Source organism: Dendrobates tinctorius, unplaced genomic scaffold, assembly GCF_039654945.1.
Source record: "Dendrobates tinctorius isolate UK_male_01 unplaced genomic scaffold, ASM3965494v1 ptg000012l, whole genome shotgun sequence".
NCBI classification, from domain to species: domain Eukaryota; kingdom Metazoa; phylum Chordata; class Amphibia; order Anura; family Dendrobatidae; genus Dendrobates; species Dendrobates tinctorius.
In genome coordinates, this window is record NW_027361680.1 from 19,425,949 (window position 1) to 19,450,662 (window position 24,714).

Sequence of the window (24,714 nt, forward strand, 5' to 3'; positions counted from 1 at the left end):
CATTATAATAATTGGTTAAAGCAAGTACACTGACAAAATCACCCACTGAGTCCCAAAGTATATATTTAAGACTCAGTGTATAATCAAAATACCATAATCAGCATACATCTATCATGCTCCTGAAACCAGAAAATTTTACTTGAAGATTACCTACTGCCTCTATTTTGGTATGTACGCCTAAGCATAAATACTGTAATGATGCATTAATTATAGATTGTATGTATAACCTGTATCCATACTGAGTATCAACCCAATATGCATAGGCAAGCATAAATGCATCATAGCTTAAATCTTCCAGGCTATTGTTATGCTATAATCCAGATTTATTCTATTCCAATAATTAACCATTTGGTTATCTATTTGACTATCTACAAAAATGGTGTTCTCAATATACCGAGACTAAAATAATGTTCTCAGACTACTTTTACAAAAGGAACACATGCACAGAGCACTGGAAGAGGGAAAAAAACAAACACGAAGGAGCCTATGAACAAGATCCCACAATTTTTGATTGTCATGTACAAACAGGACAAAAATCCTATTGCATGACTGGCACTTGTTTAACTAACCAACAGAATCCTTCTTTTAAGGAATGGATATTATCATCATATTCACAGACCATGACGCACAGCTAAAAAGTGCAAAACCATGATGGGCCCGACTGACTATAAAGGGACTAAAAAGATGAGTGTCCAGTAGTCAAGACGGTGACGCCATAGTCTGTATGGTATGCCATCTACATACTCCATTTTTCCTTAAAAAGGATGATATTAAAGATAACTCAAAAACAACCAAAAAAGAGCTGTCATGAAGGATTAGACAGACTATCAAACTGGCCATGATGCAGGTCTAAATGACGTAATTAAAAAAAAAAAAAAAAAAAAAGGGTTGACAAAAAATGTCATATCTCATAATATGTCATACATCATGTCTGTTTGTAAAATCCCGTAAATAGCAAGTCCTCATTCAAACCAGAGGACACCAGACTATTCAGGTTAAAGATCCACCTGGATTCACGCCTTAGCAATTCCAAAGTGATATCCCCACCCCTGATGTCTAACTGGACTGTCTCAAGTCCCATAATTCTAGTTCTACTCCACTGGGAGTTATGCGTTATGAGATAATGCGAGGCAACTGTTGTCAGTGTTTTTCTTTTTTCTTTGTCCTTAGCTGTTGTGATGCAGGAGAAGTGATGTTGAATTATTTTTCTTAACTCCTGTGTAGTTTGTCCAACATATATCTTAGAACACGGACAGACCAAAGCGTAAATTACATTGCGAGATTTGCAATTCACATAACACCTTGTGGAAATCTGAAATGGGAAAGAAGGCAGGGTCAAGACACTAGCACATATAATAAATGGGCAAATATTACAATTGCCACATGGAAATGTGCCCACTAGTCGTGTACCCCTATTCAGTCTGGTGACCAGTCGTTTAAAATGGCTGTGGCTCAGGCAATCCTTCAGATTCCTAGCCCTTCTTGCCACCAGACTGGGTCGAACAGAAATGTGCGATTTTAATCTGGGTTCACTTAGAAGGATAATGTTTGGACAAAATGCCCCTAATGTCTGGCCACTGGTTATTGTACATGGTAATGATTCCTAAAGGTCTTGGGGGTCCTCTAACCCGTGTTTTAGGAAGACATTCCCTATCCGCCTCTCTTGCTGCCATATAAGCACGTGAGACTGTTTTTTTGGGGTAACCCCTATCTCTAAAACGTGTAGTCAAATCACGAGCATGTGCCATAAAATCATCCCGTGTGCTGCAATTCCTCCTTACCCGATAAAATTGTCCCTTTGGAATACCATCCTTGAGATGGGGGGATGGAAACTGGAGAAGTGCAGCAAACTATTAGTGGCAGTCGGTTTTCGATAAAGTGAGGTAGAGATCCGAGAACCAGAGAGACGAAGCTTTAAATCCAAAAATTCAACCTCCGTTTGAGAGAGGTGCTATGTGAGCCGTATGTTCCAGGAGTTATTATTTAGTAGCTCTATAAACTGATTACATTCCTCCAGGGTGCCTGTCCAGAGAAACAAAATATCGTCAATATAACGGTACCACTTGATGACATGCGTGGAAAATTCCTTCAGACAGAACACCCTGGTGAGCTCCCACCAACCAAGAAACAAATTTGCGTACGTAGGCGCCCATCGCGGTCCCCCTCGTCTGTCTGTAATGCACTCTATCAAAGATAAAATAGTTTTTGTCTAATATAAAATGTAGTAATTCCAACAGAAACGAATCGTGTTTTCTGTCACCTGATGTATTTTGATCCAGAAAAAACGAGACCGCCTGCAAGCCCAGATCGTGTTGTATGCACGTGTAGAGGGACTCTACATCCAAAGTAACAAGCCAGACCTCTGAAGGAACTTCTAGATCATGTAACTGTTGAATCAAAAAGGTGGAATCTCTTACAAAAGACCTGAGGGAAGAAACCAGTGGTTGTAAAAAGAAATCCACATAATTGCATGGCCGTTCTAACAAACCACCAATTCCAGATACAGTAGGTCTCCCAGGAGGTACCTGTAATGATTTGTGGACCTTAGGAATCATGTAAAACATCGGTATCCTTGGGCGGTAATATGTCAGAAAATCCTTTTCACGTTTATTGATTATATTGTTTAAAAATGCTAAATCCAACAGGCGATCCAATTTTGCTTTAAACACACAAGTGGGGTCCAAGGGGAGAACCTGGTAACATTGATAATTTCTTAGTTGCTGTTTTGCTTCATTTAAATATAACTCTACTGGTCAAATGACCAAGTTTCCCCCCTTTATCTGCTTCACGTATCACGAAATTATGGTTAGATCCCAACTTTGTAATGGCAGCCTGCTCACGTGCACTCTGGTTTCTATCTCTACCCTTATCCACTTTTAGGGCTTGTATGTCCTTGCAGACCGTATTAAAGAAAACTTGGACCGAAGGGAATAGTGAAAAGGAAGGAGTAGCCTGTGACGGCAACCTACCGGAAAATCTTCTTCTGTTTCCATGTATTCCTTCATTTTCCTCCAACAGATCTAATAAATCTCTGAAGGCTTGTCTTTCATCTAGTGGTAAATCATCAATGACGGTAGGCTGATGATATAATAACTTGAAGGTAAGCTGTCGACAGAAAAGATAAATATCTTTGATCACAGTAAATTTATCTAGACTATTTGTTGGACAAAAGGAAAGTCCTTTCTCCAACACAGCCACCTCCAAATCCGTCAGCACATATGAGGAAAGATTTATGATCTGTAACCTACCAGAGTCTGGAGGAGCATCATTCATGGAGTTACATGTTGATATCAACGCCTCCGATTCTGGCATGTCTCCCGTTTGTACTTGGGAGACCACACTCTGTAATTCCGTGTTTGTTTTTTGTGAGATATATCTCTTCCGTCGGCCCCTCCTACTGCGCCTTCGGTTTCGCTTTGTTCGGATGATAAAAAATCACTTGATGAAAGTTCATTCATTTAGGTTGTACTTTTATTACCATCTCCTAGAGCTATCGCGCCACCTGGTCTCCTATTGCCCTTGTGGACCCATCTGTAGGCCCGACCACTGTTGAAATCAGACTGGTCCCTCTTAAACTTCGGTCTCTTTCCCTCAATCACTTCTTTTTCAAACTTTTCAATGGTGGATTTTAGTTGGATCTGGAAGGGTTCCACTGAGGATTTTTTATCAAATGTATCCATTTTTGTCTGACAGTTTTATCTTATCTTTGATACTGATTAAGACACCCCAGTCATGTTCTATGAGCATATCAATAATGATATTAGAGCACTGTAATAGAGCACTTTCCCTAATTTTCCGAAAGTTATCCTCAGCCTCCCAGGCTGGAAAAATTTGTATTCTAAGACCTCTCGGAACCAGTCCAGTTTTTTTATATTCCTCTAGTGTCTTTATATTCCACCATGTTTTGGTAAGCGACTTATGTAATCCAATTAGTTCTTTGGTAATCCTCTGAAAATCAGTGTCACCTGTGGAACCAACTGACTCCCCAGGGCTATCACCAAACAATCCACTCGCCTGACTATGCCATGCCGCCTCTCTGGCTGCTAAATCCATATTATTCAGAAAATGTATGATATAAATCTTCGTTATAATATTTAAGATAATTTTACGTCATGTGCCAACACCCAGAAAATGTGGAGGACCAAGCAACCACAAATTGGAACAATTCAGAATTAAACACACGGGGCACCACTGACATTAATGGGGATCCAACCAGACCTATACAAAATTAATGCTGATTAAAGAGAGAAAAGGATTAGGCCACACAATGGGGATCACCCAACATAAGATTTAGCAAAAATTTGTAACAATCTTTATGTAGACACAAGCAACTAAACACCCAATTGTTAAAAGCATTAAAAGTCAGACATGTGACTTGAACATCTAGGTTCACAATAGAACCAAACCCTCATAACTTCACCTCCACAGAAAAACATCTCAATAACAGACCAAATATGTATGTAGATAGCATACCACAGTATAAAAGGTTTTTGCATGTAAACTGGCTCACATTCATAAATAAATGCACACATCAAAAATATAAATATTGGCAATTGATACCAGAAAAATAAAACAATATTAAAGCCACCAGAGGTCGCATTAACGCCTGTCTGGGAGTCTATGACGCATCGTTCTAAGCTATAGTGGCAGCGAGTTGGACGGAGCTGGGGAAAGGGCAGTATCAGATGTTGCGGAGCGACTCACGTCATTGCGGCGCGCCCTCTGTGCTTGTCTCTCAGCGGGTGGTAGCGTGCAGCAGGGGCCGTATGGACACGTGACCCGCGTGACTATGTCATCGCGGCATGCCCTCCTCTGTGCTTGTCTCAGCGGGTGGTAGTGTGCAGCAGCGGCCGTACAGACACATGACCCGCGCAACTGACGTCATCGCGGCACGCTCTCTCTGTGCATCTCAGCGTGTGTAGCATCAGTCGGCCTCTCCGCGGCCAATGGCAGCCGGGGGCAGGGCTTGCTGGCTGTGCGTTATTGGCGGCATGTGACGTGGGTGTCACTCGTACAGTGGTCAGCACTATTATGGAGATCGGGTGCAGTATACGCATAGTGGGGTGCGGGGCATAGTTATGTTAGAGAAATCCTGATAGCATTTTTGCATTCTCCCTTTTTTTGTCTAGATTAGCGATGGAGTCTGGTAAACGAAAGCAAGTGAGCTTGTTGAACTATTTTAGCAAGAGCAGCACGTCCAAGATAATTGCAAATACAGAAAATAGTCAGGAGGAGACAGAAGATAGCCCTCATACTGAGTACTGTGCTCACTCCATACAGAACGATGTTGAACTTGAGTCATTTGCTATTCAGGCTGAGGACAATCCCGGCTGCAGTAGTATTAATGATAGTGACCCTAACATACCAAGTCTTTCAGAGGCAATAAGTAATGATGGCACTACTCATCCACCCTCAAACAAAAAAAATAAGTTGCATAAAAAGTTCTTACACAAGTGGCTGCGTGAATTTGTTTGGCTCGAATACGATGAATAAACTGAACGTGCTTTCTGTCGTGACTGTAGGGCAGCAAAAATGAAAATAATCATGGCCACAAGTGGTGCTGTTAACTTGTAGCATTCAACATTTCTGCGCCATGAAGAGACAATGGAACATACAACATCTTTGTCCTCTCTTAACCAAAAAAAACCTTTAGCTAAAACATTTCTGGCACCTAGCAATGAAGCCACTGCTGGAGAAATAGCTGTGTTCAAAACACTTTACACAATGGCAAAAGAAGAAATGCCTCAATCAAAATTTAAACCTATGATAATGTCAATGAAATCACTAGGGAATAATGATATCAAAGAAAAGCACATTTGCCTTCACCATCAGACTCTTTCTGAGGTGGAGTCAGTAATGTCTGAAATACTTGCATCTGACATAGATAATGAAGTGAAGAAAAGTCCATGTATTTCCTTGCTGATTGATGAATCCACAGATGTTGCAATGCATCATAAAATGATACTTTGTTAGAACAATTAATGACACTTTGCCACAGACACACTTTTGGGCCAATGTAGAGGTCACTGGAGAATGTTCAGCCGAAGCCATTGTTAATGTTTTGAAAGACTTTTTTAGTCCATGAGCCAAGAGCCAATTTTGACGATATCGGTACCACCCGGAGTGACTACTTCTCTTTGGTGTTTTTAGGTAGATGCATGTCTGTAGTTTATGTTTTGATATGATAGCCCTTGCACATCAGTAGCTTAACACCTTCAGGCCTATTTGTACCCAAATGCCTAGGCCATTTTTTGTAAATCTGACCTGTCACTTCATGCGGTAATAACTTTGGGACGCTATCACCTACTCATGCCATTCTGAGATTGTTTTCTCGTGACATATTGTACTTCATGGTAGTGCTAATTGTGAGTCAATAGATTTTACCTTTCTGCATAAAAAAATTACAAAATACACGAAAATTTGGGAAAAATTCGCTATTTTTGAACTTTGAAATTCTCTACTTTTTACAAAAATGCTGATACCCCCCATAACAGTTATTAGTTTACATTCTCCACATGTCTACTTCACATTGGCATCATTTTGGAAATGAAATTTTATATTTTTCGGATGTGATAAGGCTCATAGTTTTATACGCAATTTTTAAAGTTTACGACTAAATTTCCAAAACCCATTTTTCCAAGGACCAAGTCAGTTCGGACGTCACTTTATGGGTCTTGTATAACAGAACCCACCCATACATTACCCCATTTTGCAAACTACACCCCTCAAGGTGTCCAAAACGGATTTTCAAAACTTTGTTAACCCTTAGGTGTTGCACAGGAATTCAAGCAAAATGACAGTGAAATATCAAAATTTCAATTTTTTGGCAGATATTCCATTGTAATCCAATTTTACCTGCAACCCAGCAAGGGTTAACAGCAAACCCAAACCCAAAATTGGTTACCCCAATTCCGCAGTTTATAGAAACACCCCACATGTACACGTAAACTAAATTATGGGCGCGCAAGAGGGCTCAGCACAGAAGGAGAGCTAGGCGGTTTTTGGGATAATAGATTACACTGGAAGAAATCCAGTGGGCCATGTCGTATTGGAGAGACCCTGAGGTACCCCCAGAGTGGAAACCCCCAAAAGGTTACCGCATTTTGGAAACTACACCCCCTAAGGAATGTTTTAGGGGGTATAGTAACCACTTTGACCCAACAAGCGCTCCATTAGAGTTTCATGCACTTGGTTGAGGAAATTGAAAAGTACGTTTTTTACCGAAAAATGTCGCTTTAGGCCCACATTTTTCATTTTGAAAAGGGGGACCAGGAAAAAGTACACCCCACTTTTTATTCCCCATTGTCTCCCGAACACGACAATACCACAAGTGTTGTCTAAAACCACAGTATTGGCGCACGGCAGGCTTCGTAAGCGAAGCTGCGGCAAAATTCACTGTAAGAAATCTATGGGGCCATGTCACATTTGGAGACACACTGAGGTCCCGCACAGTGGAAACCCCAAAAAAGTGACCCCATTTTTGAAACTACACCCCCTAAGGAATGTTTTAGGAGGTACAGTAACCACTTTGCACCGGGAACCGGCTCCCGACCCGCGGCGATCGCCCGGCATATGATCCGGGTACGATTCGCCGTACCGCTACGGCGGCCGGCGCGAAGGGATAATGGTATGTTTCACCTTTTGAATAGATCCTACCTATATTTCCAAAAAATAATGATTAAAGGTCGATTTAGGGGAAATGCCAAAATGTCAATACAATGCATGTAGTATTTGTAACAAAATTTAATCCAAGTTATGTAAATACACACTGAACATGTCATGGGCTTGTCCATACTAATGTGTGTGTGTGTAGGTGTGTGTGTGTGTGTGTGTGTGTGTGTATATATATATATTGTGTGTGTATGTATAATTATATAACGTTACTCCATAATATCTTCAACATCAGACTCTGAATCTGACTGTTGTTCTACTGGCTCGTCTTCAATACCCTTGTTCTGGCATGTCTGTAACCTGCACATGTCCGTGCACTTCAGGCCATTGCTGAGGCAAGTACACTGAGGAAGTTCGCCTGACCGCACACACTTGCATGACAGTAGCTGGATAATAGCTTCTGGTGCTGGTGCCCCTCGCATCCACTTGACAACAAGCTTTCCATCATTATCTATCATCCAACCGCAGTCTGTTGGGTTTGCAACAAATGGCTGGCTCTGCAGACTTCTCCTCCAGATCGCAGCCTGGTAGTTTGCACGCAGTGCATGCATGAAAAGGCAGTCTTGGCAAGGAGGGAGTTGACTTGACTCTACCACTCCACGTCTGGCACAGAACAGCTGATACCGGAGCCTGTTTACCTCAGTTGTTTGGGTAGTTGGCAGGTACATGTGGCAGGTGATTTCCTGTAACTTCTCAAAGAGTTCGGGAGACACTTCCCATGAACGACCAACTTCCTGAAAGGCATCCTGGTATGTCTTGTTCATCTTCAACTGCTTGAGTGTCGTCATCTTCCCACGGCCAGCAAATGCACTGACTGTGTCACAGCCTGTAAATGCATGCATACCAATCAATGAATCACACACGCTGCCTCCCAATGTTCTGCTCAGAGTGGTGATATCCAGGAATCTTGTCCGGTTCTGTGTACCGCATTTCTGGAACAGGTGGGATGGGATTTTGTGGCACATGCCCAGACACAGGACCATGACATCAGTATCCTCTGAAGTGATGATGACAGACTTGTAACCAGATTCTGCTGCATGAAGAGCATGGAGAAGGAGGCGTGTGTCTGCTTCTTCTTGACTTGACTTAAGGTCAGCAGCCTCTTCCCACTGTTCTTTGGTGATCTTAAAGCAGAGCTGCTCACATGTGACATACATCTCCTTCTCCTCAAGCTTCTCCCTGTGGTGTTTCGCCTTCCATTCTTCTACCAGAAACTTTGAGACTTGCCTTGTTGGAGGAATTACTTAGTAGCTTTTTCCACTGCTGGATGTTGTGCCCATGTTGAATGTTCTTGAAATGGATCCCTGTGCCTTCATATCTGTTGACTCTTTCTGTATCTTTGATGGATGTCTCCTTGTAGACGTCAAAGACAATATCAATGCGCTTGCTCTTAGCACCCTCATGGATAGCTCGACTCATTGCTGTGCCTGCTAGCTGGGCAAATGGTGCATCGTTTCCCTTCAGTTTCTGAACCAGGCTCATCCCATCAATGATGGTTGCAGAGGGCTCAGGGATCACCTCTGCAGGAGGAGCATTTCTCTCCAACTCCCTTGCTAGGGCAGCCTTGTTGGTCTTGCGGATAGACCCATCACCGTTGGCAAGTGCCCATGGCAATGGCCCCAGGGGATGAGTCAAGACATCACTCATTTGTAGCTTTCTGTTCTCAGCTACAAGTATCATCTGGCCAAATAGGTTCCTGTCAGCCTTCAAAATTACCTCCTTGCCAAGGCCTTGTCTGTGTGTCTTCATTCTGATGTTAGAGAACGTTTTAGATTGTTGTTCGTCATCTTGTCATGAAACAGTGTAGTTGGCGTATCGGTACCCAAACGCTCATCCTTGAATGTGTGATATGCATCCTCTCCTATACTGTATGCCCCTAGAAGGTCTTTGGCTACATCTGGTGGTGCTGCAGTCGCTGTTGATAAACTGATAAGTTCACCATTATGCTCTTTGTTGAAGGGGTTCAACCAACCAGTCTCCAGCAGTTCAACAAAAGATCGGACATCGGCTTCATCTCTTCTAATCCTGGACACCTGTAGGTCTGAATGACTGAAGTCAGTATATTGTTGGCCTACTAGGGCCCTCAACTGCCTCAAGTACATGCTGCGGTACTCCGATGTCAGGTAGAATCTGGCGACATCTCTAACTTTGAGGCTGAAGCCTTTTGTGCCCCCTGGTGTCTGGGTGTCTTTGTTGATTGTTTCTTCGATGGTCTGGTCCACAGGAATCCGTCCAAAAGGATTCTTGCTACCGATCTGGACCAAAAAGCCACCTTTCATGAAGTATTCATGGACCTCTGGGTGGTCTATGGGCAGCCGAGACATCGTAGCATAGTAATAGGTTAGGTATCGGGCATAGTTGACCTTGTCATAGGCAAAACACCACGGTATCATCTGTCGGATTGCTCCTAGGTGAAGCATCCAGTTGCCTTCTCTTGAAGCTCGAACCAGGGCCAGCATGGTCTCGACCATGTCCAAGTATGACATCCAGAATGCTGAGAGTTGTTCATTTCTGAAGGTCTCAAGATAAACTTGAAAGAGCTTCAGGGTAAGTGTGCAAGGTTCATTATCCAAGAACTTTTCGAAGGATCCCTGCGACACACTGATGCGAAAGTTTGTGATGTTCTTCAGTGTTTCATCCAGATGGTGAAGGTCCCTTGCATGGTTTTCTTCTAGCCATGGAAGGAAGTTTTTCCATGCAAGCCTCATAAGTGCTTCATAGACCAGCTTGTGTAGTCTCACTGCTCTGTTGTACCTCTGGCCGTCCATCACTCCAGACACTGATCCTTCAGCGATGACACCGGATTCAACACACAGATCTCTAAGGCCTGCATCCTAAAATCTCTTACCTATGATGGAGAGGAGATTACAGATTGTGTGGAAGACACCCATTCTAATTTTAATGTTCTTGAAATTCTCCTGTTTCCAGATAACCTCGGCAGCTTTGGCATAGAGTGCTTGATCAAACACGCACACAATTCTGTTAAGCTTCAGGGTCTGCATGATGGCATGTGTTTGCTCCAAGACTTCATTCACAGTGGACATGGCTGTTGCAGGAGCATTGATAGTGGGCAGCTAGCTTACAGTGTCCTGGGCCACGACAATGTCGCTGCGGATTTGGATGTTGAACCCAGTCCAACTGCTAATGGTCTGATCCTCATGGTCTGACATTCTAGCCAGAAGCCAGATATGGTTCTTGGTTTTTGAATCCTGGACCTCCTCGGTAGTGTTAACATTCGCAGTCTCAATCCTGGGTGGCCCTCCCCGCCGCCCAACATTGTATATTGGTAGCATTAATTCTGTCGGAATTATGCTTCTTTTCTTCGACTTGGTTACATCTGGCAGGACTTTTGTCACAGAGCATGCAACATTGGACTGAACAGCGATGCCATTGACTCTGAGATGTACGTGCTTCACTTAGTGTCTCCTCAAGTCTGTCAATGTTATCCCAGGCAAAGGTTGTGAACACACCAGGGTAGATATTTGCTGGCATTGGGATGTCATCCGTTGAACATTCCAACTTCTGGATACAAAGGGCTGTATCGATCTCCTCAGCCGTTGAATATGACACACAGTGGCCAAGATGATTCAGAGTTCGAACCAGTTCTGTATTGCCGGTCAAAGACTTAATTGCAAAAGGACAGCAGTACGTGCTTGGGTGGCTTTGTCTTTCCATTGGTAACAGCAAAAACCAAGTCACTGCCGATGGATGTGGCAAGACGTTGAGCTCTTTCAGAGGGAGTTTGGCACTCACAATCTCCTGTAAGCAGGGTTTGCAGGAATTGAGTGACTAATGCAGGAACGACATTCTGATCTGTATCGGGAGGCCATGGCTGACTCACATCTTGCTTCTTGATCTCATTCCTCAGCTGCATTGCTGCTTTGGTTACGACATCTCCAGAGTTAGCGGCTCTTGCTTCTTGCAGATCTTTTGTCATGCTGTGTGCTTGCCGGGCAAGGTCGTCCATTGATAGGCTATATGGATAGACTAGAAGCTTACCTTTCTCATCGGAGAGAAAGCGCAGTGATTCACCAAACTCTGTTTCAAGTTTTCGGCGAACATGTTTCTTTGTCGATGGTTTCAGTTTGATGATACCATGGGACATCATGCATCTCTGAAGCCTAGATGTGAGGTTTATCATAGGCAGTACTTCTGGGTTTGGGAATAATTCAGTCCTTATATACAAGAAGAGTTCCTCAAGGGCTTCTCTCTCTGCCTCTCTGTAGCGTACTTCCTTGCTTTCTTCCTGATTTTCTGCTGCACCAGACCTACAGGCCACTTGGGAATCATCTTTTGTGAATAGTTTGTAGCACGACTTGTGGTAGTGCCCCTGTGAAGCAACAAGGTCTCTGCTAAGTAAACCAAGGATTCTCTGTGTGCCTTTCCTTATCGCTGCTCTGCGGATCGTCTCATCTGCTCGTAGCTCAACACACTGGACGATTGGCTCCCTTGTTTTTTCTCCTTTGAGATACTTGCTTGACTTCTCGCAGAACATACATACTTTGGCATACACCCTGCTATCACTGGGGGTACCCCTCGGTAGCCTCCTCCTGGGGATTTCGCTTGCTGTTTCGACATTGACACCCTTGGCAAGGATAGAATCCAGTGACTTCTTCATTGTAAAGAGACTACGACATTTACGGTGATATTGTATGTGTGGTATTTCTCGTTCTTCAAGGCCCTTAGCTGCTTCCAGGACGGATTCATGCTGTCTGATCTCTGCAGCCCTAAGCAATGTTTTCCAGGAGTCCAAATCCTGTAGGGACGCCAGATCATCACTGTCATCATTAGAGCAGTGTATGATACAGTCGATCCGTGATTTCTTCCTCGCTGGTACTTCCATCATGCCATTAGATATGTCAGTAAACACCTGCAAACACAAAGAAAAACATTAGAACCCTTGGCACCGAGCGCCGTACGAGTACTGCTCTCTCGTCCTGGACCAAAGGACAAGAGCAGTACTAGTACGGCACAACCCCTTTAGCGTCCCCGCCGCTAATCGCGCGGGGATCGGGGGTAGATGGCCGCACTTACCGGCAGCAGGGCTTGTCCCCTCGCCGTGTGTGGCCATCGCGCCGACCCCCTGCAGCTAGAATCACTGTGATTCGCTGGGCTATATAGCCCAGCGAATCGCAGCATGCCTTGTAAAACATGGCGTGATTCGCTGCAGGGGTTCGTGCCTGTGGAGCGATTGGTGCATTTACCAGTCACTCCACAGGCCAGGGGGAGGATGTCAGTGTCTGATCTCCTCCCCCTGTGCTGCGATTGGCTAGAACATCGTTCTAGCCATAGCAGCGATGTAGCAGGGTCGACACAGTGTCGCCTCTGCCTGTATGAGATCCTGTCAGCACAGGGTCTCATACAGGGACGATCGCTGCACTGTGCAGGCTGGCTGGACCTGCCTGCACTCGCTGGAACTTGTGGTACCACAAGTCCCAGCAAGTCTGGGCGGGCAGGCAGGCAAAAAGTGTAAAAGAAAGTTAAAAAAAACAAACACTACACTACACATCCCCCACCTCCCATATGCGCCAATACTGTGGTTTTAGACAACACTTGTGGTATTGCCGTGTTCGGGAGACAATGGGGAATAAAAAGTGGGGTGTACTTTTTCCTGGTCCCCCTTTTCAAAATGAAAAATGTGGGACTAAAGCGACTTTTTCCGGTAAAAAAACGTACTTTTCAATTTCCTCAACCAAGTGCATGAAACTCTAATGGAGCGCTTGTTGGGTCAAAGTGGTTACTATACCCCCTAAAACATTCCTTAGGGGGTGTAATTTCCAAAATGCGGTAACCTTTTGGGGGTTTCCACTCTGGGGGTACCTCAGGGTCTCTCCAATACGACATGGCCCACTGGATTTCTTCCAGTGTAATCTATTATCCCAAAAACCGCCTAGCTCTCCTTCTGTGCTGAGCCCTCTTGCGCGCCCATAATTTAGTTTACGTGTACATGTGGGGTGTTTCTATAAACTGCGGAATTGGGGTAACCAATTTTGGGTTTGGGTTTGCTGTTAACCCTTGCTGGGTTGCAGGTAAAATTGGATTACATGGAATATCTGCCAAAAAATTGAAATTTTGATATTTCACTGTCATTTTGCTTGAATTCCTGTGCAACACCTAAGGGTTAACAAAGTTTTGAAAATCCGTTTTGGACACCTTGAGGGGTGTAGTTTGCAAAATGGGGTAATGTATGGGTGGGTTCTGTTATACAAGACCCATAAAGTGACGTCCGAACTGACTTGGTCCTTGGAAAAATGGGTTTTGGAAATTTAGTCGTAAACTTTAAAAATTGCGTATAAAACTATGAGCCTTATCACATCCGAAAAATATAAAATTTCATTTCCAAAATGATGCCAATGTGAAGTAGACATGTGGAGAATGTAAACTAATAACTGTTATGGGGGGTATCAGCATTTTTGTAAAAAGTAGAGAATTTCAAAGTTCAAAAATAGCGAATTTTTCCCAAATTTTCGTGTATTTTGTAATTTTTTATGCAGAAAGGTAAAATCTATTGACTCACAATTAGCACTACCATGAAGTACAATATGTCACGAGAAAACAATCTCAGAATGGCGTGGGTAGGTGATAGCGTCCCAAAGTTATTACCGCATGAAGTGACAGGTCAGATTTACAAAAAATGGCCTAGGCATTTGGGTACATATAGGCCTGAAGGGGTTAAGCTACTGATATGCAAGGGCTATCATATCAAAACATAAACTACAGACATGCATCTACCTAAAAACACCAAAGAGAATTAGTCACTCCGGGTAGTACCGATATCTGGCCCGGCTCATGGACTATTTGGAGAAAAAAGGTGTGTCTGTTAGTAAAGTCATTGGCCTTGCTACTGAAGGTGCAGCCGTGATGATAGGTAGGCACAGTGGAGTAGGGAAAAGGCTGCAAGCAATGTTTCCAGTAATGTTACATTTTCATTGCATTGCTCATCGGTTGGCACTAGCAATATCACAGGCATCTGAAGGCATCCCTCAGATGATAAATGAACAGCATCTCATTGGAACACTGTATTTGTATTTTAACAGCTCTACGATACGGCATGAAAGCCTGCGAAAAATGCAGGAAGTGTTAGAACACGATCAAATCTCTCTTAAGAAGATTCACACAGTGAGATGGCTTTCTCTTGGCAGGGCTGTTGACGCTTTACATGAAAGCTTTGATGCAGTAATTTTAGTTCTTACAGATTTTGTGGCCACAAAGAAGCGCAGTGTAGGTGAAAGAGCTCCTGGATTACTTAAAGCATGTTCAGAATATGGCTTCATTGCCATTCTTTGTTTACTTAGAGATGTTCTTGAACTAATCAATAGAGCCTGCAGAGTATTCCAGTCTGAAGATATCAACTTTTCTATTTTACTTAACGAACTGACTTCTGTAACTGCTTTACTAGAAAAAATAAAAGCGACCCCAGGAAAGCATCTTACAGCTTTCTTATCTGAAATGTCTGCAAGTGAATGCTATTACAGAGACATAAAAATTAATGTTCGCAGTACATCTCAAACTGAGTTTCAAACTGTAAAGAAAAGTTTCTGAACAATTTATTGCATAATTTGAGCGAGCGTTTCAGTTTCACAGATTTGTCCATTTTAACAGATCTAGATCAGATTTTAAATCCAATGTGTCTTCCTCAAGTCCTTTCAAAGGATGAGTCATTTGAAAACATTGTTCACAAGTTTTGTGTGCCAGAATCTGAAGCTTCCACCTATCAGTGCAAACTTCCAAATCAGTCAGGTTTACGGAAAGAATGGCTAGAAGTCTCAGACCTCCTTAAGGCCTCTTTCACACATCCGGTGTCAGGGGTCCGGCGGCTTGCGGCGAATAGCTGGGCCGCCGGATCCGGCCTGCAGCGATGACACCGGATGTACATGCGGCCCCTGATGCGGCTTGGAGGACATTTAAAGGAGCCGCAGCATCGGGGGTCGAGAGAGCCAGCCGAAGAGAGATCGGGAGGCGAGAGAGCAGCCAGAGAGACAGCGGGGGACGAGAGAGCAGTCGAAGAGAGAGCGGGGGACGAGAGAGCAGCCAGAGAGACAGCGGGGGACGAGAGAGCAGTCGAAGAGAGAGCGGGGGACGAGAAAGCAGCCAGAGAGACAGCGGAGGACGGGAGAGCAGCCGAAGAGAGAGCGGGGGACGAGAGAGCAGCCAGAGAGACAGTGGGGGATGAGAGAGCAGCCAGAGAGACAGAGGGGGACTACAGAACCAGCCAAAGAAAGGTATGGAGCGTATGGAGAGAGAGAGATGCGCGCCGGGCACTTGTGGGGTTAAAACTCATAGTGCCCGGGCATGCGCAGTTGAAAAAGCCGGTCCGGCGCTGCAAAAAAACGTTGCAGCCAACGTTTTTTGCAGATGCCGGACGGCGCATGTTTGCCGTATCCGTCAAAACCCGGAGGCGCCGCATGTCCATCCGGCATGATGCGGCTATCATTACATTCTATGTGAAATAACCGGATCCAATTCCGGATCCGGTTTTCACAAATTTCGCCGCATCATGCCGGATTTAAAAAAACAGATGTGTGAAAGTAGCCTTAAAGTACAGAGGCCGCCTGAAAATGGTTGACTTTTGTCAGTTTATTATTTCCTACAAAATCATGTTTGGCCAAGCGCATTGAGATAAAGTGGTATTGGCTAAAAAATAGCTGCATAAAGGGAAGGCAATGCTCAACCTTAGTTTGGTTATGCACTAGTTTCCAATCAGAAGTGGAGTGGAGCCCGAGCGTCCTGAGACCCGACGCGTGTCACCACCGATTTGTGGCTTTGTCAGGGGTCCTGACTGTTAGTTGTGTCTTTTATATATTTAGTTAGTTCAATAATGCAGCACAGCTGTGCTAACACTTACCAAAGAGGCAGTAGGATGTGAATAACATGCGGCTAATGACTGCTTTGCAAAGCACCTGGCCGGGCTGAATTCTGCCCAGAGCGCAGATGCCGGCGTATACTATATATGGTCTAACTTAATGATGATTAAACACAACAATAAAGTTATGAAAGTCAAAGTTTAAGAGCTTATAGCACATACACAAAATAATCATTGCCTGTAGCATCAGATCAAGATTTAACAAACCTGCGGCAGAACACAGATCATATGGTCTAATAGATACTCTATGCACACATAAGTGCTGAAGTTCTTAAAACACTATTTATATTTATGGTACAAATTAGATATAAAACCCATTTTAGTAGTTGGTTAAATCCATTCACATATAAGCGCTAAAGCACCCAAAACCCATTTTTGTTTATGGTGCAACATAGATATAAGCCCTATTATAGTAGTCGGTTAGACTCCATTCACATATATCCTCTAAAGCGCTAAAAACATCATTTTTGTTTCTGGTGCAACATAGATATAAAACTCATTATAGTAGTTGATTAGACTCCATTCACATATAAGCGCTAAAGCACATATGACACTATTTTTGTTTGTAGTGCAACATGGATATAAGACCCATTATAGTAGTCGGTTAGACTGTTTGTGGGCTTTTTGTGCAATTTCTCACAGGTAAATTAGATTATATATTTATTATAATTGGCTGATATATGGTTTATACCATCTCTTCCTGTGTATATAGCATATGTGGCTTTAATATTGTTTTATTTTTCTGCTATCAATTGCCAATATTTTTATTTTTGGTGTGTGCATTCATTTATGAATGTGAGCCAGTTTACATGCAAAAACCTTTTATACTGTGGTATGCTATCTACATACATATTTGGTCTGTTATTGAGATGTTTTTCTGTGGAGGTGAAGTTATGAGGGTTTGGTTCTGTTGTGAACCTAGATGTTCAAGTCACATGTGTGACTAACTTTTAATGTTTTTAACAATTGGGTGTTCAGTTGTTTGTGTCTAAATAAAGATTGTTACAAATTTTTGCTAAATCTTATGTTGGGTGATCCCCATTGTGTGGCCTATTCCTTTTCTCTCTCTCTTTAATCAGCATTAATTTTGTATAGGTCTGGTTGGATCCCCATTAATGTCAGTGGTGCCCCCGTGTGTTTAATTCTGATCTATTGCTACGTCCTAATCCTTTGGTACTGTATTGCTATCTCGTGCTTTGACCTCGGCTTGATCTGGTTTCTGTCTCTGTCTATGCCCCTTGGTAACATTGTCCTGTAGTTACCACATTGTCACCACTGCTGCCCGCTCCGCAGGTATCTTTGTGCACAGTCTTTGTACTCAGGACACACGCTCTGGCTCAGTGAGCAAGTGCAGTGCGGTGTTCCTGACATAAATAACCTGTCCAAAATCCCTACGATAGCCTGCTGTCCCTTCCTGACAGTGGAGGTTGGCACCCTAAAGAGATACGGTTGTTTGGCGCCCACACGCCGCCGCGGCTATCCCAGATTAACCCTATTAGCCCCTAATGATCTATAGGTGTGAAAACAATGGGTATAGTAAAGGGATGAAGGATAGAACTTAATAAGAATAGACAGATTATGTAACCCAAATATTCAACAGTAAAAGACAATTCTCCTTATCTCATAGTACAGTACAATGCCTTATAATAATAATAATAATAATCTTTATTTATATAGCGCCAACATATTCCGCAGCGATTTACAGTTTAACAGTTTCAAAACACAAGTCATAAATAACAACGTTAACAATACAATAATTAAAGCAAAATAAGACGAAATAAGATGACCCTGCTCGTGAGAGCTTGCAATCTACCATGAGGTGAGGGAGATACAAAGTACAGGTGTGTATTTAGAATTGTATATTTACAATGAAGGTCCAGCCATCTTAAGGGAGTGAAGGATGGATGGAGATAGTGAATGGGCTATACACGCACACTTACACATAGAATGACTGATTAGTGAACGTGATAAGCCACTCTGAGCAAATGTGTTTTGAGGGAGCGCCTAAAACTATGCAAATTGTGGCTAGTCCTAATTTCTTGGGGTAGAGCATTCCAGAGGATAGGAGCAGCACGGGAGAAGTCTTGGAGTCGGGAGTGGGATGTACGGATTAGTGCAGAGGTTAGTCGAAAGTCGTTTGCAGAGCGCAGCGATCGGCTAGGCCGATAGACAGAAATGAGGGAGGAGATGTAGGGGGGTGCCGCACCGTGGAGAGCTTTGTGGGTGAGAACAAGTACTTTGAATTGGATCCTATAATGAATGGGCAGCCAGTGTAATGACTGACGAAGAGCGGACACGTCCGAGTACCGATTAGCCAGATGGACGACTCTGGCTGCTGCATTAAGTATGGACTGGAGAGGGGATAGTTGAGTGACGGGGAGGTCAATTAATAGAGCATTGCAGTAATCCAGGTGGGGGTGGATCAATGCTACAGTGAGGGTTTTTGTTGTTTCCATGGTGAGAAAAGGGCGGATTCTAGAGATGTTCTTTAGGTGTAAGCGGCAAGAGCGGGCAAGAGATTCTATATGGGATGTGAAGGAGAGATTGGTGTCAAGCATAACACCCAGACAGCGCGCCTGCTATCGGGGAGTTATTGTGGTACCACCCACAGAGAGGGAAATGTCAGATTTAGGGAGGTTAGTAGACGGTGGGAGCAGAAGAAGTTTAGTTTTGGAGAAGTTGAGTTTCGGATAGAGAGTGGACATGATATTGGAGACTGGACAGACAGTCACTGGCGTTCTGTAGTACAGAGGGGGTAAGGTCGGGGGAAGACTTATATAGTTGTGCGTCATCAGCGTAAAGATGGTACCGAAAGCCAAATCTGCTGATGGTCTGTCCAATTGGGACTGAAGAGAAGGGGGCCAAGGACTGAGCCCTGAGGTACCCCGACAGCAAGAGGAAGAGGAGATGAAGTGGAGCCAGAGAATAAAACACTGAAGGAGCGGTCAGAGAGATAGGAAGAGAACCAGGAGAGAGCAGTGTCCTTAATGCCTAGTGACTGTAGTCTAGAGAGTAGGAGATGGTGGTCAACAGTATCGAAAGCTGCAGATAGGTCAAGAAGAATGAGCAGAGAGTGGTCACATTTACGTTTTGCTCTCAGAAGGTCATTGGTCACTTTGATGAGTGCAGTTTCAGTCGAATGTAGGGGGCGGAAGCCGGACTGTAAAGGGTCTAGAAGGGAGTGAGTGGGGAGGTAACGGGTTAGGCAGGAATAAACTAGGCGCTCCAAAAGTTTAGAGATGAAGGAGAGATTGGAGACTGGTCTGTAGTTGTTTGTGCAGGATGGGTCGAGAGCGGGTTTCTTTAGTAATGGAGTAACGATGGCGTGTTTGAAGGAGGATGGGAAAATGCCCGAGGAGAGGGTAAGATTAAAGATTGTAGTTAGGTGGGTTGTGACGACTGGAGAGAGAGACTGGATATGAGAGGGAATGGGGTCAGTAGTGCTATGTAGTCGGACGAGAAGAAGTGAGGAATCTGGAGACTACTTCTTCTGTGATGGGATCAAATGTGGAAAGTGAGCCAGGGGAGATGCAGGAAGGGATGGGAGTCACAGCACTTGGTGGTTGGGAGCAGATTTCCTGATGGATATTATCTATTTTTTTCTGTAAAAGTGGGAGGCCAGGTCATCAGCACAAATGTCTGTGATAGGGGCTTGTGCTTTTGGCCTGAGGAGAGAGTGAAAAGTGTCAAAAAGTTTCTTAGGGTTGTTGGCTAGTGAGGAGATCAGGGTAATGAAGTCTGTTTGGCGAGGTGTTATGATGAGTCACCGAAGGAGGAAAAAACAAAATACTAGCTAAGTCCAGAAAAACCAGAGAGGTTGGCAGCTATTGGATTGCAGACCCCTGAACCTATCCACAACAACTAGCAGTAGCCGTGGGGGGTTCCTACGGTGCCCTAGACCCCTCGATCACAGCCGGAGAACTACATAGCCTAAAAACAGAAAGGGGAAAAACTAAACTGCCCCCGAGCAGACTCCAAAGCAATAGGCAGCCCCCAACATATAATGACGGTGAAGCAAGATGAAAACACTAACACAGACAGAAAGATAGGTTGAGCAAATGATGGGGCCCAAGCTAACTAAATAGGACAGGATAGGAAAGCTGCTGTCTGCCATCCGCAAAAACCCTATCCAAAATGAGCCAACTGACTGATAGGAAAAACAGGCCCTGAAGTCGCTAGGCTTCAAAAGGCTATATCAGCACTCAGGTATATTCTGAAGACAGAGCAAAAGATCAACAGATCAGAGACAAAAATGGAATTCAGCTCACCCCCGGCCGGGGATGGCAGAACTCCCAAAAAACAAGGCAAAACAAAAACAAAACTGAAGAGTACAAAGCAGAGCAGAAAAACTTAGCTTTGAGTCGCAGGAATCAGACTGGTCTCCAAGAATCCAGCAGGATCACCAGCAAGGCAGAAGGGCGTCGGCTGCCTTATATCTAGTCCTCAATTCCAGCCACCCAATCATCATCTAGCTGCCCAGGTGTTTGGTAATCAGCCTCACTACCTTCCTTCACCAGAGGAGGGAGTTCATCAGACCTCAATGGTGAAGGGAAAAATGAACTCACAACAGCGAGGTGAATGGCAGCGTTATAAGTTCTTAACATAAATTTGAAGTGGATGAAGTCTTCTCCATTGGTGTTCAGCACTCCTAGAGCATCGCTGGAGAAGTTGAGTTTGCGATGTGAGCCAGGGCTGTTTTACTCTGTGCTTGGAGGTTCTGAGGGTGAGGGGGTACTTGGTCAAGGCTGCTTCTAAGAGTGTCATTGTAGTGATGAACAGCCAGATTAGAACAGGAAAAAGAGATTGGGGACAGTGATGAGTGTAGGGAGTCTGAAAGTGTCTGAGAGTTAATGGCTTGTAGATTTCTGACTGTGTGGTAGGTAGGTGTGAGCTGGGGTGGGTGAGCATTTGTGAGTGTGAAGGAGAGAATGTTGTGGTCAGAGAGTGGAAGCGGTGAGTTATTTAGGTGGGAGATTGAACGGAGCCGGACAAAGACCAGATCAAGGCTGTTACCATCCTTGTGTGTGTCAGAGGTTGAAAGCTGTGAGAGGCCTAGAGAGGTGGTTAGTGATAGAAGCTGGGATGCAGATGTGGAAGTAGGGCTGTTAATGGGGATGTTAAAGTCTCCCAGGATAAGGGTTGGAAGTTCTGAGGACATGAAGAGTGGCAGCCAGGCTGAAAAGTGGTCATGGAAGTGGGTGGCTGAGCCTGGGGGCCGGTATATGACCGCTACTCTGAGGGAGAGGGGACGGAAGAGCCTGATGGTGTGGACCTCAAAAGAAGGGAATAAGAGGGATGGAACTGGGGGGATGACCTGGAAAGTGCATTGTGGGGACAGGAGTATGCCGACTCCACCACCATGTCTGTTTGTGGGTCTCGGGGAGTGAAAGAATTGTAAGCCACCATAGGAAATGGCAGCAGGAGAGACAGTGTCAGAATCCTGAATCCAGGTTTCAGTGAGGGCCAACAAATTAAGAGAGTTGTTCAGAAAGTAGCTGCGTAGGAAAGGAAGCTTGTTACAAGCAGACCGTGGATTCCAGAGGGCACAATTAAAAGATGGAGATGAGGAAGTGCAAGTAATATTAATAAGATTATTATGGTTTCGATATGAGGTAGGGTAGGGGTTGAGGTTGGGGGATGGTGGTCCAGGGTTGGGGGAGATGTCCCCTGAAATCAGTAGGAGTATGATAATAAAGAGCAAATAGTTTTTGGAATTATAAGTAGTTTTTTTCTGCGATGTGTTTGGGCAAGATGGGCTGAGGTTTCTCAGGAAGGTGAGGAGTGCATGGGAGCTGTACATGGGAAAGTGAAGTATAGAGGGGCTGATGTGTATGAGTCCTGATGGAGGGAGGATAGGGTGGTGAATGTGGATGGCAAAAGAACACAGGAGGGTAAAAATAAAGCACATGGTTAAAGGGGAGAGCAAAGTGTGACTCCTGCCCTGATTAACTGCCATGTATAACTGACGTTTTCCTGATTCTTAGCTTCTGTGATGCTTTGCTTATGGGATGCTTGCGTGCTGAACCCCGCACTGCGTGCTTCCCCTTAGGAACTACTACATATATAGGCCACACTACAGGGTCAGGAGAGAGATTGTAGAAGCTGGTTGGGTATAATTTGGCAGCTGGGGCCAGCACACCAGGGGATGGTTAGATTATCAAAGGCACTAGACCAGGCTGTGTCAATATGCTATAGCACCTTCAACCTGATAAGATCTAGAGAGGCCCCAGTCACAGATCTAAAGCAGTATTACATACAGTGCAACAAATGAATTATGCCAAAGCTTTAGCAATCACATTAAAATATGCCGCAAAATGGTAATAATCGCATATCAGCCGTTAGACAGTGTGCGTTTTATGAAAGTATGCTAATTATGCAAATTGTCTCTTCAGAGAGGAAGAGGACTAGAACTCTAGTGCCACCTATTGGAGGTAGCAATCCTAAAAGTCAATGTTGACCCTTTAACGAGCCTTCTTACATGACTTAGGATAAAAGCCAAGCCAGAATCTCCATTTGCAGACACTGTGTTTCGGGGTACTGATGAGGGGCAGTACCCCGAAACACAGTGTCTGCAAATGGAGATTCTGGCTTGGCTTTTATCCTAAGTCATGTAAGAAGGCTCGTTAAAGGGTCAACATTGACTTTTAGGATTGCTACCTCCAATAGGTGGCACTAGAGTTCTAGTCCTCTTCCTCTCTGAAGAGACAATTTGCATAATTAGCATATTTCCCAGAGGAGCATTGCGGCTTTAAGTCTCCTCACCTCGACATGCTTAGCATGTCATTCTCCGCAAGGAGAAATGATACTTCTTTTATGAAAGTGGCACACAAAAAAATGGGGTCACGCAAAAATTACAATTATTAAAATCGCCCCACTGAGACAAAAAGACCTGACTGCATACCAGGAAACCAAATTGTTGTGGCAAGGTTCACATATTAATCATCAGGAACAGCAAAATGTATGCATATTAGTTCCAGATAAAGACAAATGTAAGTGTATAAAACGGGGCACAAAGCCCGTACTTAGCTCCAGCCTCGACGCGTTTCCCCGTCTTTGCGGTTCATCAGGAGGCCCTAATGAGGAACCTAGCAGTGCCAGTGATATGAGGTGTCCGGATGAGTGGGCATACCTGACTCAACTTGTGTACGGCAGGTTTAAATCTCCCACGATTAGGACGGAGACCAATCAGGCCAGCCCTCAAAACCCGCCCCTTTAACCTAAACTGAACCGGGTGTTATTGTATTTCAGACATTCCTTAGTTAAAATTCATTCCCCAATACACCACGCGCACCATTCATAGAATCATAGAATCTTAGAGTTGGAAGGGACCTCCTGGGCCATCTGGTCCAACCCCCTGCTCAAAGCAGGATTCGCTAAATCATCCCAGTCAGATGTCTGTCCAGCCTCTGTTTGAAGACTTCCATTGAAGGAGAACTCACCACTTCTCGTGGCAGCCTGTTCCACTCATTGATCACTCTAACTGTCAAAAAGTTTTTTCTAATATCTAATCTGTGTCTCCTCCCATTCAGTTTCATCCCATTGCTTCTAGTCTTTCCTTGTGCAAATGAGAATAAAGTTGATCCTTCTACAATGTGACAGCCCTTTAGATATTTGTAGACAGCTATTAAGTCTCCTCTCAGTCTTCTCTTTTGCAAACTAAACATTCCCAAATCCTGCAACCTTTCCTCATAAGACAGGGTTTGCAGACCGGTCACCATTCTGGTCGCTCTTTTCTGAACTTGCTCCAGTTTGTTGATGTCTTTTTTTAAAATGTGGTGCCCAAAACTGGACACAATATTCCAGATGAGGTCTGACCAAAGAGGAGTAGAGGGAAATAATGACTTCACGTGATCTAGACTGTATGCTTCTGTTAATACATCCTAGAATTGCATTTGCCTTTTTTGCTGCTGCATCACACTGTTGACTCATATTCAGTCTGTGATCTATTAGTATACCCAAGTCTTTTTCACATGTGCTGTCACTTAGCCCTATTCCTCCCATTCTATATATGCTTTTTCATTTTTATTGCCCAGATGTAGTACTTTGCATTTCTCCCTGTTAAAAACCATTCTGTTAGTTGCTGCCCACTTCTCCAGTTTATTTAAATCTTTTTGAATCCTCTCTCTCTCTTCTCTAGTATTAGCTATCCCTCCTAGCTTTGTGTCATCAGCAAATTTAAT

General features: G+C 44.0%; 1 protein-coding gene across 9 annotated transcripts in view; it reads left to right on the forward strand.

Annotated features, from left to right (window-relative positions):
• SLC25A17 (solute carrier family 25 member 17) overlaps positions 1–24,714 on the forward strand; it is a 470,764-nt gene that overhangs the window by 48,613 nt on the left and 397,437 nt on the right. The window contains exon 2 of one of the 9 annotated variants that reach the window (XM_073558028.1): positions 2,881–3,100. The exons of the other annotated variants lie outside the window; for them this stretch is intronic. The gene's annotated coding sequence lies outside the window, so the exon portion shown is untranslated. The remainder of the gene's footprint in view (positions 1–2,880; positions 3,101–24,714) is intronic. 9 annotated transcript variants of the gene reach the window in all.